Here is a 21,048-nt window from a genome sequence, read left to right as displayed (position 1 = left end):
AGAATAGCTTAGGCTACGGTGCATCCTATAGGCCATCAAATACAGTAATTTTGAAGATTTTAAAAACTGAGATTAAGTAAATTATATTTTTCCTTTATTGAATATTATAGTAAGCTGATGCCTGGAAAATAAAAATACTGTAGGGAAATGCAGAGAAATATGAGGAAATGCTTCAAGTATAAATAGTCGAAGGTTGCCAGCTACAGGCGTTACGCCCCTCCAAGATTGCCAGCTACAGGCGTTACGCCCCTCCAAGATTGCCAGCTACAGGCGTTACGCCTCTCCAAGATTGCCAGCTACAGGCGTTACGCCTCTCCAAGATTGCCAGCTACAGGCGTTACGCCTCTCCAAGATTGCCAGCTACAGGCGTTACGCCTCTCCAAGATTGCCAGCTACAGGCGTTACGCCTCTCCAAGATTGCCAGCTACAGGCGTTACGCCTCTCCAAGATTGCCAGCTACAGGTTTATGCCCCTCCAAGATTGCCAGCTATAGGTATTATATGTTTATATTAACTTTTCAACTCTAGGTACTAAATGTCTGATGACACTTGGCTCAGAAAAGTGCATTTCTGATCTTATTTACATGTTTACCTTTCAAATTACATTGAAACGATTTGTGCTGTGATAATCTAGATTCCTGTCGAAACTGCCTCCCATAACTTCACACATTGCAATTTCAGACATAAGATACATGGACCTTTATTGCAATTATGCAAGGGTTAAAATATAGTATGGTACTTATCTACCTATGGATAGGTGCACACAAACAGCTAGATATACGAGAGACAGAGGGATAATAGATAATCATTTAACATCAATTTTCCATACTGGCATGGGCTGGACAATTTGACATGATCTGGCAAGCCACAGGGCTACACTGACCTCTAGAATTAGCTTTGGCAGGTTTTCTATGGCTGGATGTCCATCCTAACACCAACCACTTTACAGTTTGTATTGGGTGCTTTTTTAATTCCCACTGGTGCTATTGAGGTTACCAAATAAGTTAAAAGACAATAGAAAAGAGATCCTAATGACTAAGGAAGGGAGGGGGGATCTATTTTAAAACGGGGGCCACATTTTTCATTAATGTTTTACGTAGTGTTTTTGGTACGGAAAGACTTTCAAACTTCATATACTTATCTATTTTGTGTTATAGAACAGAAAAATATTTTTGTATTCGAATTTATTTCATGTAAAAAATTGTCTTATTTCGATAATTTCAACCAATCACTGACAAGTATTCAGTTGTTTACATATACTCCTTTGGCTGATTAAGCGGTGTAAAGCGTATTTAATCTCCATACCTTCGTTTTATTTGCTTTTTTCATTTTAAATTTGCTTTAACCCTAACCCTAAGATTAGGGTTAGGGTTAATTGTTTCAGAATCGTTTGTTTATGTAGTCGGCACTTAATGTATACCGGCTGAATGGACGTCAGTGATTGGTTGAAATTACAGAAATACGACAACTTTAACATGGAATAACTTATGGATTTCTTTTTTTTTTAAGAAGACTAAGAGAAAAAGATGTTTTATTTGACACATTCTACCAGTGTTCCAAGTTTCAAAGTGTTTCGTTAATGAAAAATGTGGCCCTCGTTTTAAAAAAGATCCGGGAGGGGTGGCTTTATGCCAGGTGCTGAGAAGCGAAAGACTGATAGGGGGACAAGAACAAATGTATTGATATAGAGGAGATATATGGCTACCACACATTACAAGAGAGAGTAATAGTAAATGTGACAATGAAGATAAAGAAAAATGCTAGTGATGGCTTGCCAGAGAAAAGTCAAGGTAGGTGAGCGTAAGAGAGGTTATGGTCAGCAGATTGGTGAGGTGGTGGTGGAGTAGTTTCATAAGGATGTAAGGGGAGAGTAACAAGGAATACAAGTGAAATTTGAGGCCAAAAAGTAAAAACATACATAAGCGAAAACATGTAACTGAAAAACAAATATGAAGCAAGATAAATAATGAAGACATAAACAATGAAGCTCAGTAGGCCACAGAAAGAAGTATAAGAGAATCTAATGTTTTGAATCATGCCCTTTATCAAAAAGAAGGTAAAACAGAAAAGCATGAGAAAGTGAGAAAAGATGTATGGTATAAAAAGAAAAAAAAAACGCTCAATAACAGGTCCTGTGAAGAATTATATATAAAATTTGAACACAAGTTACATTTTAACAAATGTATAAATACAGCCAATATATATTTTATATTTTCCTTAAAGTGATTAAAAGTTGCTTCCCCAACACCAACACCAACACCACCACTACAAAAAAAAAAGAAAAAAAAACCCTTATAAATGTGCTTGAAAAAGAGACACATGGAATACAACTTGATAGCAAGCATACAAAACTAAAGACACTTATAGTAAAATAATTGAATAAAGATTGAACAAATACATAATTATACAGAAATACCTGTATAAGAAAGTAGCTTTCAGTGATTGCTTTTATAGGGAAATGTCCTATAAATATTTTTAATTTAAAAATATCTTCAAAGTATCTGTTCCTGGAAAGTAAATCCAATAAATGCCATTATATGCCATTTCTTTAAAAAAAAACTTCCCTCAAAATATTCATTAACCAAATTGTAAGAATAAGTTCTAACAATTACTAAAAGTAAAAAGAAATTTGAAAAATTCGTTAATGATTGGAAACAAAACAGATGTGCTTTCTCATTCTCAAACATTAACTGATATCAAGTCCGTCTGGCAGCCATCGGAAATATTAAGTGACAAAGCCAGATTTTTTGTCATAAAGACATTTTATAAAAGTGTTGTTGCTATTGTTGTTGGTCATTCATTTTTGTATTATTGTTGTTTTGTTTGAGTGAAGTGAGAAGTGATTTTATGAGATTGATTCCGATTTGTTAAATCAAACGATGAAAGATAAATTTTCACCATTTTGCTGTCCAACAAACCATTTTCGTTTTCCCTTGGAGAATTTCTAGCAGTAATTAACTTTTACCAGCCTTAAGCTTTCAGGTCTGTTATCATTGCTAACCACTAATTAATTATCAATGATACCTGAGTTCAAAATGCTAGAAATGCAGCAAAATCTCCCTATAATCTACAGTATTCCATCTTAACCCTTATAATCCAGAAATCAGATATATCCACTCAAAATTTCATTATCCTTAACTACTGAAAGCAGTTTTATATACCAATGTGCTTTTTGAAGAAGAATATGATATTTGAAACTATTTTGGTGAATTATGTCAATTTGAGTTTACACGACTCGCAGGAAATACTAATTCTCAATAGAATATATATTAAAAAAAAAGACATGTGTATAATATAATTTAATTATTACATAATAGCAAAAAAAAAAAAAAACCACTCAGATTGCAATAGTTGATAAAACAGAAATAAAATTTTTTAATTTATTCTGTGCAGCATGGTATCAAATGATCCACAGCTGAATGGTTGGAGTCCCCTCATCTAAAATGGTTCAGTATGCTTGAGGATAGTCGAAAATATAACAAATAGGAATTATAAAGATTTCCTACCATTCTAGCATCAACATAATTATATTTCATTTCCTGAGTAATTGGCATAAGTGAAGTACATATAAAGAATTAAAGTTGGAACAGCAATGTAAATCAAGGTAAGGGAAATAACTCTTGCTGATCGTTCAGATTTGTCAAAAGTTATTTATCTTGAAAATAGTTTTTTTTTTTTTGTTGCTTCATTTTTACCCTTTACGCATGGGTAACGTTTTACCAGAAGCGGGCAGCATGAGACCTAGCTCATCATCAGGCGGGTCGCAAAGAATAAGAAAAAAAAGATTCAAGTAATTCTTCGTTTCGAGTGTCATTCAGAAAGTCTTGGGGGCTGCAGTTTGCCCATAACTATATTATGGATTAAAAAATTTTTTTTACAGAGATACAAGGTTTTAAATTTCGTGGAAGTTGTACTTGATAAAATTAACCTCAGTGCATGACTAGTATTTATATAATTGACCTTCGGAATGATAAAAACAAAGTAGACCTCGGCGGGATTTGAACTTTAAACGCAAAATATCGTGTTGTGACCAAATGTCTCTCGGAATTTTGCTCGAGATTTCTCAATGACCACCACCTTTTCAAATATTTAGAGGCACTGCCAAGATAATTGACATCCAGAAAGGAAATTTTACTCATGGAAGATAAATGAATTTCTGTTCTACATTTTATTTTATTCCTTTTTTTTCTACCATTGACAACTAGCTTAGAATTTTATTCAGATTAATTTTCAATAGATTGGCTATATTTTCCCTTTATACGTATCGATACGAACAATAACTAGTTTGTATATAATCGATATTATTTCACGAGTAAAATGGTGAGCTAGCAGTATCGTTAGCATGCCGGGGAAAATGCTTAGTGGCATTTATCCGTCTTTACGTTCTGAGTTCAAATTCGACCGAGATCGATTTTACCTTTCGATAAAATAAGTACCGCATGAGTATTAGTGTTGATGAATCGCCTTAACCCCTGCCCTGAAAGTGAAGGCCAACGTGTTCTAGCTCTTTGCCATTCTTCCCTTCGAATTTAATAAAATAAGTACCGATAAAATACTGGAATTGTTAGTATCGATTAAATTCTTTCCCCAAATTTCAGGCCTTGTACTTTGCTAGAATATTATAATTAAGGCGGTGAGCTGGTAGAATCGTTAGTCCGTTAGATAATTTAAGTATTAGCTTAGTAGTATTTCGTCCATCTTTATAGTCTTTGTTCAAATTCTGCCAAGGTCGACTTTGCCCTTCATCCTCCTGATATCGATAAATTAAGTATTAGTTGAGCAATGAGTCGATGTTATCGACTAGCCACCTCCCCACCATCAAAGTTTCAGGACTTCTGTCTATTATTGAGTGGCGAGCTAGCAGAATCGTTACCGAGTCAGCTCTTTACGTTCCGAGTTCAAATTCTGTCGAAGACGATGTGATCGATTGTGCCTCACTCGACAAATTTCATGCCGTGTACCTACAGCAGAAAGAATCAAGGACACCAGACAAATATACTTAGTGACATTTCTTCTGACAATTTACATTCTGAATTCAAATACTGCTGAAGTTTAGTTTGCCTTTCATCCACCAGGAGTCGATAAAATAAGCACAAGTAATCAACTAGCTCCCTCCCACTCAGGCCTTGTGTCTATAGCAGAATGGATTACTGAGGCGGTGAACTAGTAGAATCATTAGCGTGTTGGACAAAATGCAGAGAGGCAGCTCTTCTGACTCTTTACCTTCTAAGTTCAAATACCACCAAGGTTGACTTTGCCATTCATCCTTCGGGGTCAAATGCGATGAACTGGCAAAATCGTTAACTTGTCGGATAATGACCAGCTGCATTTCTTTCAGCTCTACGCTCAAATTTCGTCGTAGTTAACTTTGCCTTTCGCGAGCGATAACAGAGTAACAATCAAGCACGAGAGTTGGTGCAGTCGACTAAATTCTTCCATCTAAAGTTGCTGGCCTACTAAATTTCGCAACAAATATCATTTCACCAAGAAAAGTCAGTAGAGCACCAGATAAAAATGCTTGGTGGTATTTGTCCAGATACTTTTTCTTTCTGGCTTCAAGTCCCACCGAGGTAAATATAGCAAGAATTAGTGAATTCCTGTTCGCCTGGAGAATGTGGTCATACAGATACCCTAAAATAAGCGCATGTCTGATCGTAGGTCATTGGAAAACTCGTGCTTAATCGGTAAGACTTTCGTTGTAAAGTCATGAATGCGCTGCAGGCGTAGAAGACACAATGACGAAAGAAAGTTATCTCCCTTAACATAGCTACTCGTCATAAAAGAGTTTTGTTATAGGAGAGAGCAGTGAGCATGGGCAGATTTTGATTAAAACATGATTAATCTTTTATCAAGATTATCACGTGATTGGATTAATCCGTTCTGCTATAAGTCTTTTTTTTTTCTTTCTTAAATATGTTCTATTGAATCTAAACAATAGAGTGTGAAAATGAAAAGTTTTATATAGTCTAGATTACATTATTTACATTTGACGGATATTTGTCATCTTGTAATACTTCGACCGTGCGAACCAAAGGAGATGGCGACGTAGAAGGTAAAGGCTCCTTTTTACCATGTCGCACGGTCGAACACAAAACAAGATATATATAAGATAGAAGGCTCGACGTAAGAGAGATACGAGCCATGGTGCCAGTAAAAGAATTTAGTACAAACTCAACCGTTAGATATATAATGAGAATAAATTTATTAACAAAGCGAAACTGTTTGTCTGTGTGTGCGTGCATACGACATGTAAAATTAAGACAGTAGATAAATCAGGCCTTTGTGTACAAGAGAAGGTATACAACAATGTGAAGTGACGGAGAGTCATATAAGCAATAGTGTGTATACAATATGTGAGTGTACAAGTGTGCGTGTGAGTGAGTGTAACACAGAACATAGAAAGAGTGTCTATAGAGAAAAACCAGTTCGTATTAAAGCTACACAAGATTTAGAATGTTCATACGAAGGAGGTTGTGGCCAAGTAGCAGAGCTGTAGTATCACACTGTGTGTTGAGCGTCGAATGCTGCGACCTGTGTTACCTGGTACGGAATATTCTCGCTGGTTAGTTCTGACTGTTGTTCGTGAGTGGTAACTCCACTCATACAGTGAAGATAAAACCGAGCTTGTTGATGTTGGTGTGTGCCTGGTGGTGGGGTTGCTGGCGCACGACATTGTGATAGACAGTACATTGGTGGTGAACGTCGACGCTGGAACTGGCTGTAGCCGTGTTTTTTATATGTGTGGTCAGCGATCAGAACCGTGAGAGATCTGAATTCGAAGACAATTGCCGTCGTTGGATCGGGCTTATTTATAGGCGAAAAAGGGTTCACCGAAAACCCAGTAAAACTCTATCACGTGACTTTATCTAAAGCCACGATTGGATGTAATTCCCCCTAAGCAAGCAGAACATGGAGACAATTGCCGCGCAAAAATAAGAGCCAATCAGGATGTAGGACAGAAAGGGCCAAGGTAGCCGAAGGCTAGATGTTAGCAACTTCGTTATCATTTGTGATTGAATGCCCGAGAGAGAGGTTTCACTACAATCTTGTTTCTTGTTAACACGACGTTTCGGCTGATATACCCTCCAGCCTTCATCATGTGTTTTGGGGAAATTTTGAACCTGGGTTCTCATTCCTAAGGTATTTTTTGATACTATTATTATTATTATTAAGGTCACTGCCTGGAATCGAACTCGGAATCTTGTGGTTAGTAGCCCGCGCTCTTAACCACTACGCCATATGCCCGTGGGCGAAGTGGTCAAGAGGGCGGCTACTAAACCCAAGATTCTGAGTTCGATTCCAGGCAATGACCTTAATAATAATAGCAAAAAATACCTTAGGAATGAGAACGCAGGTTCAAAATTTCCCCAAGACACCCGATGAAGGCTGGAAGGTATATCAGCCGAAACGTTGTGTTAACAAGAAACAAGATGAGGACAAATATCCGTCAAATGTAAATAATGTACATAATTCCTCATCTCTTAAATATAGAACTGTAGTCTAGATTAGTCGAATGAGCATCCAACATTTTACCGTTAGTTTCTAATGGAGACGATTAAATTATTTCATGGAATTCTAACCGACAACCAACAAATTCTGTCAATCACTGCAGACACAGACATATGTCAAAATGTGAAATCATTGTTACTTACGCTGTTGCTGAACAATAATATCAATCTTACCAATGTTGAAATGACTTGAGAAAATTATGAGAACTCGGGTTGAAATATACTTTATAAATCTTTGGCATCGATAAATTCTTTGAAAAGTTGTGTACATCATACAATTTCACAACTCGGTTCTAATATTTTAGTCCTTTTCCGAGCTCGATTTTACCTTACATCCTTTCTGGGTGGTATTTTGAACTCAGAACGTGAAGACGGACGAAATTCTGCTTAGCTTTTTGTCCGGCGTGCTAACGGGTCAGCTAGTTCACCGCAATACAAATTACTTTAGGCACAGGGCCTGAAATTTTGAGGAAGGGGGCTAATCGATTACATCGACCCCATTGTTCAACTGGTATTTATTTCATCGAAATAACTATCTCTCTCTCACACGCACACACACAGAGGCTGAATGTGATAGCTATATAAAGAGAAATGTACTTTAAAAATCAAAAAGATCGACTAGATTATGGCTGGGAGATAACACAGAGTAGCAGCTCTCAGTTTTCACCAGAGCCTCAAGACGGCTCTGGATCCTGGCGCATGCGTTTCTCACTATGTCCCTGGGAAGATCTTCGAACATCTTGACCTTGGCGTCACCCTCACTGGAGAAACACCTTAAGACCATACCTTTCTGCTGCCCACAATTCCATACTCTCCATGTCATGTCTTACAGCTTGTATAGTTTTCACAGAACATTGAGCAGCTCTCATGATGTCGGTATTTTTGATATCCGGCGCGAATCATGACACAGGTAAGTTCTTTGGAATATCCAGATGACTTCCAGTCCTCAATGTCAGCTAACTCTTTCTCAACTACACCTTTAATTTTCACGCTCTCCAATGCCATTGACTGACGCTTTTCAATGCCATTGACTGATCACCCATACATCAAGCTGTTCTTGGGGGAAAAATAAGATAAAATCAAATTTAGCACGAACAACTTGTACACACATACACACACATTATATATATATATACATATATACACCTATATACAAACCATAGCTTAGACTACGAACATTTAGCGCGTCATTATTATTATTATTTTTTTTTTTTGCCTTTCAGAAGGCAACTGAAGCCAGCACGTCTCAACCACCGTATCATTATAGTCAGTGTCAGGCCCTCTGGAAATATTTCAGCGTTACAATGAAGTGGCAACACATCCACGATGTGATTCATCTGGTTGTTGTTATTCTAAGTGAGAACGAGCCACTGTACTGTGGAGGTCTTGTGACTTAAAGAAATTAAAAGAAATATGCGTGATCACGCTTTAGGAATTGGAGAGTGAAGAATAACCTTTCACTGAACGCAATGGCATGATCATTTCAGCAGAATTCAATAAGCCAATTAAGGTTACGTGGGAAGAAAACACTTGGATAGTCACTAAATGTTACATAGTTAAATATGAAATCGGGGTTCACTTTCGAAATGAACTGATCGAGATAATTGATTTTATCACTGCAAAAATATGTGATGTTATCTTAAACGAAACCTTTTGTACAGAGTTTCAGTTTCAAAGTTTCTAATGAAATCAAACTACTTTCAAAATAGCATTTTCGTGAGATTAGTATTTGAATTGCACGGATTAATGATCATGTGAATATTTTTATACTGTTGGATGATTATTTAGTCATCAATACTAGAAGGATAAACTATTTCATTTATGTCCAAGAGAATAAGATATCATATGCCTTGATCTGTCGTTGTGTTAGAAATTATCCTTTACGTGAAATTATGACTTGCTACGAACACTCGACAACTAGTGTTAGTTTGTTTACATCCCTATAACTCTGCAGTTCTGCAAAGGAGACTAATAAGATAAGTACCAAACTTGAAAATAAATCCTGGGGTTGATTTGTTCAATGTAACCCTTCAAGATAGCAACCCAGCAAAGCTGTAGTTCACCGAGTCAAACAAGCAAAAAATAAACATCAATTAGTAACGAATTATCTTCTGGTGATAACAAAAAAAAAAATAATAATAATAGAGAAAAAAATTTATCGTGTGCAATTTGAGATGCCGGAAAAACTAACACTGAAGCGTAAAATCTGACGACTACACAGCAAGTGGTAAGAACGAAGTTTGAATCCTATCATAGGCTTGTTTTTCTTTTTCTCAAACTGAAGTTCATTATGTTGAATATTAACGAAGCAAATGTTAGCAAGTGTCCTTTGAAGGCAGGACTGAAGCGAGTGCTGGAAATTTATGACACTTATGATTTTGCAAAGTGCGTTAGTAATATAAACGAAGGGGCTTTTCTAGTGGTGGGTGGAAGTTAATTATCTCGGCTAGCTTGAAACAAGTAATTTTATTACTGATAGTTTCAAATTTTGACACAAGACCGGTAAGTTAAAGGGAACGGGGCTAGTCGATTACATCGATTACAGTGCTCAACTGGTATTTATTTTATCGACTCCGAAAAGATGAAAGGCAAAGTCGACCTCGGTGGCATTTGAACTCAGAACGAAAAGACGGACAAAATACCTCTAAGCATTTCGCCCAACGTGATAATGATTTTGTCAGCTCACCGCCTTATTTTATTACTTAATGAAATAGGTGACATTTTAGGCTCAGTCCGTTATACTAAAGAACCAAGTGTGTTTAGGGGACCTCATATTTAATGGGAGAGAAATAAGCTGTAACGCATATTCCTTTCTGAATAGTATAAGCAGGGTAAAAATAGGAGACATTGATTGAACTATTAATCAAAACTGCAACGTATACCCCGATTCCCTTGTAGATTCTCTGTCGTTTGGCAATATATTGATTTATAAAGACTGTTGATTCACTGAATAAAAAGTCGGTCGTGGTTTGCAAAATTTGGCCAACCCAAGAAAATAGATTACCTAAATTCCCCAAATAATTTAACAGAAGCGTAGTGTTTCTAGATTGCTTAATCCTGGCGTGCCTAAATAAATAAATAACCCCCAAAATATTTGCTATCACCGATATATTGTGTGCTTTCAAGCATGAGTTATGAACTCATAACACACACACATTTTGCATATATATAAGGTATGGACAACTAACAGATACTTTCTTGTACGTTACCCATTCAAACAGCGCCTAACATTTGTTGTCTTTGTTTGGTTTTCTTTAAGGTGTGCTTGTATAATCTAGTTGCACACAATAAGGGGCCGTTCATATTTAAAAAAAAAAAAACAGAAATGAAGACATAATTAACGAGAGGGAGAGGTGCCAGAAGATGACAAAGGATGTACGTCAGAACGTGATAGAGGGGAGTTAAGTAAAAAGGAAGGCAGGAAATGGTGAAAAAAAAATGAAAATATAAAGCAAAACTATAATAAAAAGAAAAGGGACACCGGGATAATGGAGAGATAGAATAATACATAAAGATGAATAATACATTGAAATTATAAATCACGACCAACTTCCCTTCGATCCATAGGCATACATTAATACTTACCGACGGACATAAATATACATGCCTACATAACGGCGCCGGAGTCGGTCACGTCAGCATAAGGGAGCTATTCATCTCTCTACGATGGATACTATCCCCTAAAACGTTTTCTATTGATATAAGCCTGGTAAAAAGTCGCTTATCTTCTGATAAATGTGAAGAAGCACCTTTTTTAGCGGAAGATCATAGCAGTAATCAAACGGAGAAAATTCAACACGTAATATTACAACTATTTACACAATGGCTGGACAGGAAACTGGGGCCTGCTACCGAAGGTCGAGGAATAATCGAGAGAAATTTAAATGATCCTTTGAATTTGAACAAAGCTCTGTATCAATTCTAAAAAAAAAAATAAAAAAAAAAGTTAAAATCTTTTTATTGGCAACATGAAAGCGATAGATCTAAAATACTCCAACTAGTTGAATTTCGATATCAAACGGATATCTTTTTAGTTGTTTTAACCATGCTGGGGCACCCTCTTGAAGGGTTTTAGTCGAATGAATCGATCCCAGTATTTTCATATTTTTAAGCTTGGTACTTATTCTATCGGTCACTTTTGCCGACCCGCTACGTTACGGGTACGTAAACAAGCCAACACCGGTTGTCAAGCGGTGATGGGGACAAGCACAAAGACAGCAGACAACCGATAATGTGTTTGAAATCGAGATACACTTATAGTTTCCTGCCGCTTATAACTGGAGCAACAGGATCCGCACCAACCCACCAAGAGTTGAACATGGGTTCTAGATGATAGCAGAAACTTATTTTCGTCGAGAAAAAGCTTGAAGTTATCCGCACAGATCGTCAAAATAGCACATTACATAAGCCAGACCAAACTAAACCAGTGAATTCATTCTTCTGACTTGATATAAATAACACGGGGTACGACCATTGAAAGGTGAACATGATGTTATTATACGAATGAGCAATGACTGATTATAAACAAACTAGAGTAATGAATGAAAAACATAATCAACTGAAAGCGCAGTAAACTAAATTCAAACAAAAACTCCCATCTATATTGATATACAATTACATGAAAGAATAATTACCGCACAAATCGGAGAAACCTATTGACCTGATGATATCTGCAATGAATATATACACACCCATGCACACTAGTTCAGATAACCATACATTGCCATGCCATACATACATGATGTGCGCGACTACAAAGAAAAAAAAAAGGTTCTGTTGTAGAAACTAGCTGCTCTCTGGACACTTATTGGGTCAGAAAAATAAAGGAGAAAGAGAATATCTATGGACCACTGACGATTATAATTGGAGCAACAAGATCCGTACCAATCCGTCAAGAGCAATGTATGGTTGAACTTTGATTCTAGATGAGAGAATGCAACTCACTTCATACACTAGAAATGATTACGATATCCGGGACAATAAAAATTTGCAAACTGTTTAAAAAATAGAAGAAAGGTAGCGTTCCTTCACAACCTTGCAACTAATAAGGTAACTTTAGAATTAAGAGAGCATGCATGCTTAGACATTACAAGCATACACAGATTTGCACCAAAGCCCAGAAATATGTTTTTCTAAGAAAGAGGAAAAGAAACGCACGTCCACCAAATCATCGAAAACATTGCATGAGGAAAGCCAAATCGAAGGAATATTTCAGCAGACTTTGAAAACCACGAAGTGAGCAATATCATTGCAAATGTCTGTTTTACTACCGACATTTGAGATATCAGGTTAGACACTTGAGAAAACTATTGCTAATGCTATACCGTACACGAGTAGAGGCACGCAGCTTAATGATTAGAGTGTTGATTGTAAGAATGTGGTTTCGATTCGTGGACGGGAGATGCGTTATGGTCTTGAGCAAAAGCACTTCCTTCATGTTGCTCCAGTTCAGCCAGATGGCATGAGTAATCCCGGTGTCCTGTCTAGAGGGGAATATGCACATTATAGAATCCAGAAAACCAGCCAAATGAAGGATCTTCGATCCTTTTTTTATACCGACCATATTCCCCCCCCCCCCCCCCCCCCCCGCCACGAGCGAAGAAATTACATAAATTGCAGTATTTCATCGTCGCAGGCGTACATAACTGCTGTTGCAACGATAACGACTACCCTCTTAATCCACGAGGCTCATTACAGATGATACCAAAGCACTGAAGCTTTACACTGACCTTATAGGTGAATATTTCCCAGGGTCATTATCTTTGCTGAGTAAGATATAGATCCAGTAGTTTGGGCGACTGGTAAATCTGCCAGCTGTAGAAAGCTATCGGAAATCTAGTCTACCAGAAAGCGTTTTAAAACTGATCGCAACTTGTTTTTCTCTCAAGGTGTATTACTCAAATATTTGTCTTCCTTTGACTCAACCACAAAACAAGGAATGTCTGATAAATGTGAGGGCATATTCGCGAGGACAGGCTTGCAAATTCTATGTATAGAACCCACTGCTACTTAGAGATCTTCCAAGTTAGCACATATTAAACACTACACGTGCGCAAAAGAAACATTGTCATCCATTAGATGAGAGCAATTACACACACATACACACACACACACACACACACACATATACACACACACAGGAATTGTTTTGACTGATAGAAAAATGTCAGTTCGTTAGTGAAAAGAAACGAATACATCTCAAAGAAAGTACAGTAATCCCACGAATATGGCCGGTGTTACATTCCCCCACCCCCATGATAGGTGAAAATTCGCGAAGTAGAAACAGTATTGTACTGTATTTTATTATTATTTGTATAAATTGTATATACAGTAATTCTTCGCCATATCGCAGTTCACCTGTTGCGCATTCAGTAGGTCGCGGATTTTTCTGACTAATATATGTAAATTTATATCACGGACTCCTAAGTATGTCGCGGGTTTCTGCGACCGATATGTATTTTTTAAATATTTTAATGGTTTCTGTGGTAAAATAAGCATTTTCGGCCTAAAGGTTAATAAATAAAAATACGGTACAATACTGTGCTGTATAACATTAATTAAAATATATTAAAAGAAATTGCATAATGTACCGTAGAGGAGTAAACAAAGAATCGCACACACTGTATGGAAAACGAAACTCGGGAGGCGAGTATGTGGTATTGCTTTGCATTTATAATAAAATAAATATATACGAATTCAAAAGATTATGAAAAAACGTCATTATTTTTCAGTGCCTTTTACTGAACGTCCTTTTTTTTTTCCTGCTCTCTTTTAATTGTAAGTTTTCCCTTTTGGGATTACCGTTGTTTTTTGAACTGTTATACAACTTTTGTTGTTTTCTGTGTCTTTTAAATACATTGCCTGCTTTAGCAGGTTCGTTTTTTTTTTTTGTGCGAATTTCCCGTTTAGGGGCGAATTGTTTTCCTTTGTGGAAACTTTTTTTTTTTTTACACAATCAGTACAACATAGAAGTTGACGTTTCCCTATATGTAATTCCGGACTACTTCTTGGAGGAATTGTGCGAACAAATGTTACCCTTCCTCCAAATTTGCCAAACGAAGGAAGTGAAAAAACATACCAGAGAATGATAAAACTGATCTCAGAATGGTAATAGAAAAATGAACTACGCATCCGTGGCCGGAGTCACTAGCGAAACAGCGCAAGTCAGCCCAGGCGAGCTCGAAAAATGTAAGTGCTTATTGCAGATGAAAGGAGCGAACATAAAGCTGACCCACCAATGCCCTCAATTTTATAATACTGCACCTAAAACTCATTCATTTCCCTAAACTAATTTGATGCTTTTTAACAATCAAAATATCCCGAGCCATTTGAGGATTAACATAATGTCAAAAAAAAAAGAAAAAAAAAAAAAGAAAAAGACTATGCACACAATTTTTTATTTTAAGAGAAATGGTGAAATATAATTTTACACGGATCGTTTCTTCTTTGAATTGTTTGCTTAGTTTTCAAAGTTTCATATTTTCTATTTCAACAAGTGTGAGAGCGCCGTGGCCTAGTGGTTAGAATGATGTGGTTTCGATTCCCAGACCAGGCAGGAGTTGTGTGGTTTTTGAGCAAAACATACCTCTCATTGCTCTTCATCGCACTTCGACATCTGACGAGTGGCATTGTAGATTTGATGGATAGAGGGCGTGAGCAACTGTACAATACAAACATTTGATCACTAAACAGATCGTTTGTGCTGGTTGTTTAGGAAGAAATGGTAGAAGACTCATCTTCGTCTACCGTCTATTTCCGCAAGTCATTTCTTATTTGAAGGGTTTAAACAAATCGACCCTTGTACTTTGTTTTAAATGTCTGGCGTCTGTTCTATCGCTCTCTTTTGCTGAATTAAGTTATGGCGATGTAAGCAAATGAACATCGGTTGTCAAGTAGCTGTGGGGGAAACAACACACACGACGGTCTGCCACGTTTTCCGCCAACCAAACTCTCTCACAAGACATTAGTTGGCCTGTAGTTGTATAGTAGAAGACTTGCACAAGGTGCCGCGCAGTGGGGCTGAACCAGAAACCAGGTGGCGGCAATGTTAGCTTCTTGACCACACAACTTATGATTTTCATTTCTCTAAAGCTGTTCCACTTAGAATAAACATGTGAAAAAAAAAAAGTGAAATAGAAAAATTAAGAGATGTGAATAAAACCACATGTTCTCTTATAGAATGTGGAACATCATTCATCTTTTTCACTTTCGTAGAGAGGTACAAATTCCACTTATCTTGCGAAGAATATTGAAACAAATCACTAGCACTGATAAATTTGACCTGCCTTGAAGGATCTGTTTACCATTTATGCTTTTATTTTCAACGAAGAATTCGAAATCCTCTCTCCAGGAGACCAGCTGTGACATTGTTACTTAGAATTTCAAGCCAAGTACTTTTACAGCGGAGTCAAAGGTCTATTGTCACGTATAAATATTTTAAGTACGAAAGTATTTCAGAGATGCCAGTTTAGAGAGAAAGCTAGAAAATTATAGAAAAAAAAAAAAAAAAAAAATCTCAAGTTGCGCAAGACGCTTAAGTTTGCAGCAGCAGATAATTGCACTTAATAAAGTGAAGTATTTTGGGTGGAAGGAAGATGGGGTAGGCGATGGTGGTGGTGAAGAGCTTTAAAGTTTAAGAGAATATATGAAAGTATTATCAGTTCTGGCAGTCGACCATCTTATCACTTAAGGATAATATTTGATGGATAAACAAACACTCTCCCGCCTACAAAATAAATAGGAAAAAGAAAAAAAAAAGGAAATGAAAAGAAATGAAATAAAAAGGAGAAACTGCTGATAGTGAAGAGGGGACGTAAAATTTGGCTGGATTGAACATCATACGATATATTATAGAAAAGATAAAAATCTTATATATGTCCTTTACTTGACATTTGAACCGAAGTGGATGTGGCGAAAAGTGAATACATAGACAATTTTGTTAGAATAGATTAAAACGCACAAATATATATACGATTGGTGATTATCTCTCTCAGTATGGGGGAGAGAGAGAGAAAAAGAGTATTGTATGTGTATACACACGCACACGAAAGATGTGCATTTGGCGATAATATACAGTAATATTTACATACATGCACATATACACGTGTATGTATAAATGTTAGAATTTCTTTTTAGATATATGGATGAGCAGTCATACCCCAAAGTGTACAAATGAAAGAAAGTAAGATTCAATTAATGTTGAGTCAACCGGTCAATAAATACTTGACAGGTTGACTCTGCCCTCTATTACTGGTTTCCTGCACGTAGATGACCATATAATTAACCAATTGCTGAGCCAGAATGAGGGAAAAAGAAAAGAAAGGTATCTTAGTGGTATATTTAGTGTCCTGCACAGGTCAAATGAATGTTGTTTATGATTCTACGTGGTGGCGGAGATTGTTTCGTAGCGTTTGCTGGTCAACGACCAAGAGAATTTGCCAACTTAATGACATCAAGTAAGGAAGGAGGGGACGAAATGCTGTTCTTATTGGTCAGATAAACTAATGGGGCAAAGTTAGTGAGATCACCCCGAATCATGCATCTGCTAAGAAGAGTTATTGGGCGAGTGAACTTTCATTTGCTTGGTCAACACCTCGATCAGTTGCGTCCGAGACCCTTTGAATTAGGTCTATTGCTGCTTAAAACTGACCCCAGTTATCCAGTCAATCGTTGTCGTACTGAGTGGTTTTGCCATCGGTAATTTGTTATATTTTTTTTTGCATGTTCTTATTCAGTAGATTTGTTTTTGTTGGTATCTACAGTTACCTTTCAGATAACTAACTTTACAAGCAGAAAGATCGCCCTCCGGGCGGTTTTCTGCTAGCCCCTTGATAATATTTTCACATTGGATTCCCAATACTAATAATTTTTATGATATTTGACGTCTAATTATTTCTTTGTTTAATAGCGTTCACTTGCTTAGTAAATACTGCCTTTCATGAGTTTATCACAGTCATAATCACTTTTTGTTTCCGGTGCGCGCACTCGCGCAAGGTAGTCGTGAGTAGTCAATGTTACGATGCAAGTCACTAACCCTAAAGCACTAACTTGCTTTGCGCATCTAGTGATTTGCATTGTAGCATCGACTACTCACGACTACCTAGCGCGGACGCGCGAGTGCGCGCACCGGGACCACTCTTCTTAAACTGTACCCACTTTTTTAAGCAAACATCACGATAGTGCAACAAAGGGAGAAGCAGTTTGTCAAGTTTTACCTTGCCCTCAAAGTATCATAGAGATTTCAATTCAGCAGCCCACATGTAAGCTTTGCAGTGTGTGTGTGTGTGAGAGAGAGAAAGAGAGTATGTGAGAGGGTAAGAGAAAGGGGGGAGAGAGAACATTGCAAACAATGAATGAAATAAACATGAAATGAAAAATCGTATAAATTAAAGATCATTACTACAGATGTATACGACCCTAACTTTGTTGCCTCATAACATTCAGAAAAATGGATACATTTAAACAAAATTTTGTACAAATACCGCTTAGATGTTGTGGCTTCAGGGTATATAAGGATTTATGGGATAGAATTTTTCCGATGGGGTGGAGACGAGGGATCTATTTTAAAACGGGGTCCACATTTTTCATTAATGTTTTACGTAGTGTTTCTGGTACGGAAAGACTTTCAAACTCCGTATACTTATCTATTTTGTGTTATAGAACAGAAAAATATTTTTGTATTCGAATTTATTTCATGTAAAAAATTGTCTTATTTCAATAATTTCAACCAATCACTGACAAGTATTCCGTTGTTTACATTTACTCATTTGGCTGATTAAGCGATGTAAAGCGTATTTAATCTCCATACCTTCGTTTTATTTGCTTTTTTCATTTTAAATTTGCTTTAACCCTAACCTTAAGGTTAGGGTTAATTGTTTCAGAATAGTTTGTTTATGTAGTCGGCACTTAATGTATATCGGCTGAATGGACGTCAGTGATTGGTTGAAATTACAGAAATACGACAACTTTCACATGGAATAACTTATGGATTTCTTTTTTTTTTTAAGACTAAGAGAAAAAGATGTTTTATATGACACATTCTACCAGTGTTCCAAGTTTCAAAGTGTTTCGTTAATGAAAAATGTGGCCCCCGTTTTAAAAAAGATCCGAGAGGAGTTTCGAAAAATTCACAAGATCTTACTTTTTCCCCTCATAACTTTCACGAAAATCGGTATCTTTTCATAAGTTTATACATATCAGTTTCAAACGGCATAGATTACGATTATAAAGAAATTTGTGGGGAAAATCTTTTCGGGGATTTTCCTCATTTTTTTAAAACCACAGCCTTGTGGCAGGGTGGATGCATCTTTGTATGAAAAAAGTTATGAAATTTGTTTTTACTCCTCCTCCCTCATCATTCAACTCTGGACCTATTTTGGACATTTTTGTTTCCACTTCAAAACCATAAGAGCGTTTTCAGTTAAAAAAAAAATTAAAATTCAGAAGGAAAAGTGAGTGATTTAAGGTCGATTTGGCTGTTTCTAACACATCCAAAGGCAACCCTTTTCGCTTCTCTATCACTCTCGCTTGTGTTGATGTTTTTCAATATCTTTCCCCCATAAATATATTTATATGTTATAAAAAGAGAAATTATGAATCTTTTGCAACCCCACTCCCGATTGTTTCTGTTCAGAAATTAAAATATTGGAGAGCCTGAAAAGGTCATTGCTGTTATCCACAGTAGTTATAAAAAAAAAAAAAAAAAAAAAAAAAGAGTTATGTAAACGATAATTCATTTTAATAGCGTATTTTTTGGTTAGAAAATGTTTCTTCTTACACACACGGCTTCGCTTGATTGAGGTGGGGGTAAAATTTTAGATGGCAATTTATTTTGTCGCTTATATTCCACCAATGGACCACGCGTGTGGTTACATCGGCATCTTCATTTCATAAAATGTGTTTAATGGGAGAAAAATATTGAAAAAACGTCAGTACATGTGAGAGTGAAAAGGGAAGATGGTTTGGGTTGTGCTAGAAACAACAGCGAAACCTCCCTTGAATTTTAAACTTTTTCCTCTGAAAATATCTTTTTATCTATTTATTTTTACCAGAAAGGCTCTTCTCATGGTTTTTAAGTTAAAGAAGAAAATGGCCAAAATCGGTTCGGGTAATTATAACAAACAGCCATAACAAAATCACTTAGAATTATTGTTTTACAAAAATTATACCGGTGTATTAAAAAAAATTCATTCAATAAATAATGTTTTTACATTACGTATACATTAATAGAATAGACTGTCGGTTTTCCAAATATTGAATTAAAACTTGAAATAAAAACATTGATACAGAAAGCGAGAGACTTTGCAAATGAAATACTCAGCAGTGGATGCAATGAATATTCAAATTTACGAGAAATTGGAGTTAAAAAATTCAATAAAGTTGAGAAATCGAAATGATAGGAAATTTCTTAGAACATGAATTTATAAAAATATTTCCAGACAGTCAACCCTTTAATAATTGCTTTCTTTTAGAACTTTTAGTAATTGTTACATACCTAATTAATAAGCAGCTTTCTCCATTATAGTAATAGACAGATATTCTTAGTAGTTTTGGGTAATCTCAAACTCGTCGCCAAATCTGTTGTATCTTAGAGAAAGGAAGGACTCTTAGTAATGAGGAAAAGAACCTAGTAGTAGCAACAAGCAAAACTTTATAAGTAACACAGCAATTTACAAAAATGAGTGAATACAACCTTGAGACAAGAATATATTCTTGAATTTTATAATCGCATATATTAGCGTATTTTTAAATTTTGACTTTTAGTGCAATAGTAGTTATGAATGCTCAATCCAAAACATTGATGGTTCAAATTCATATGACAGCAGTTTTAGTGGCATACTTTTATTTATTTATTTTGTCATACTCAAGTCTTTGACCATCCTAACAATGACTGTAAAATTGTAATTTCAGTAGTTTCTCGTCAGCCTTTTTTTTTATTATTTACCTTCCCAATTTTACGACAGACACTTCTATTTGACAAGGCAATTCTTTGGAAACAAGTCAACGAGGAAACTTCTTCGTCGTCCATCCACATGCTAGGAATAACTGCAATATCTCCCTTAACTTCCATTCCGCCGTCTTAAAGTGATATCCAATGTACGATGTACTTAAAATAAGAACCAGGATGATCATGACTTGAGGTTAAAACAATACAACCACCAACCGTCACAACAACTGTTTGGTAACCAAATAACGGGATAGTCCTTATTTACAAGGGGCTGTTGAAAAGTTCCTGGCTTTAAGGGTATTATGAAAGGCCTGGTTAGAGGTCCGGCCTTCCGATTTCTTTTACAATGTTTAGAAAAACCGAAGGACCGCTGCAATAAGTAGGTGAATCTGGGAGGGGAATATGTTGAATAAAATCATAATTAACTCATCCCTCCGTATTTTCTTTTACCCAAAACCAGGTACTTTTCAGCACCGTTCACAATTATATATTTTATGACAGACCTACGGATGTAACTAACTACAAATAGGTTGCTTTAATAATGCTGTAACTTACAGAAAATCGTGTAACAACTTGCCGATAAGTTATTGTCAGA

The 21,048-nt window shown here is 36.3% G+C and overlaps 1 long non-coding RNA gene across 2 annotated transcripts in view; it reads right to left on the bottom strand.

Moving 5' to 3' along the window:
* LOC128250620 (uncharacterized) overlaps nt 1-21,048 on the bottom strand; it is a 52,702-nt gene that overhangs the window by 29,932 nt on the left and 1,722 nt on the right. Inside the window, exon 2 of one of the 2 annotated variants that reach the window (XR_016238463.1) lies at nt 20,001-20,092. This is a non-coding gene — a long non-coding RNA (uncharacterized LOC128250620). Of the gene's footprint in view, nt 1-20,000; nt 20,138-21,048 lie in introns of those variants that run through there. The other variant, XR_008266650.2, reaches the window with a different exon arrangement.

This window comes from Octopus bimaculoides, chromosome 2 (assembly GCF_046866305.1).
Source record: "Octopus bimaculoides isolate indiv1 chromosome 2, ASM4686630v1, whole genome shotgun sequence".
Classification (NCBI taxonomy): domain Eukaryota; kingdom Metazoa; phylum Mollusca; class Cephalopoda; order Octopoda; family Octopodidae; genus Octopus; species Octopus bimaculoides.
Note: the sequence above shows the minus strand (reverse complement) of the source record. Positions and strands in the feature narration are given on the sequence as shown.